Raw genomic sequence first — 901 nt, 5'->3', positions numbered from 1 at the left:
GATAGTAACGAGGATAGATACAAGATCATCCCATGTTATACCGGATGGGTTTCAAAAGTACTTACTTTACGAGAGATATGTTTTGACTTAATAAGAAGAAAAGATGGTAGTGTTTATATACTTTCCCTATTTATGACGATGCACTGATAAATATCGAAAATATTATGTGGTAATGACTAAAAAGAATATATATGATTCCAAATATATATTTTATGAAAACCACGTAGGCTACAGTATAAAATCATGCGTCAGGGTATCTGAGGCTACAGTATAAAATCATGCGTCAGGGTATCTGATGAAGTTACCCGGTTGTTTTAGAATTTAGAACATTAAGGGACTTTGAAGTAACTGCAGATGTGATGGAGTGTCAGTTGGCGTTTCACTGAAGTCCGATATCAGATGGACTATAACACTAAAGAGACTCATCTACTTGATGAGTCAGTCAGTCAAAAGTGAGTCATTGTGGTGGGTAATTCGCATTCGTGACTCACCGCAGAAGCATGGGGGTAGATTTGCATATACAGAGAACCAAGAGATGGCGATGAGTTGCCAGTGTTGTTCTTGTTGTTGTTGTTGTGATGCTAATGAAGGCGATGATTATGATACTGCAGGAATCGTCTTAGCGTGGAAGTTATTCTATATTTTTTTTTCCTTTTTGGCCGTTTTGAAATTGGTTTGAATTTAGAATCTTATCAACTTAGATTATATATTTTGAAAAAGGGAAAAGTTCTATAAAGTTCTACTCCTGTCAAATGTTTCTAAGGAACACGATTAAAATCTACATTTGAAAGGTAAAAAGAGATTTTCTACATTTCTGTTCATCTTGATTTTCTAATTCATTCACTTCAAGACGAAATATGAAGCAAACGCTAAGCCAAAAATGATAAAGAGCTTTATCTCT

This window comes from Palaemon carinicauda, chromosome 38 (assembly GCF_036898095.1).
Source record: "Palaemon carinicauda isolate YSFRI2023 chromosome 38, ASM3689809v2, whole genome shotgun sequence".
NCBI classification, from domain to species: Eukaryota; Metazoa; Arthropoda; class Malacostraca; order Decapoda; family Palaemonidae; genus Palaemon; species Palaemon carinicauda.
Note: the sequence above shows the minus strand (reverse complement) of the source record.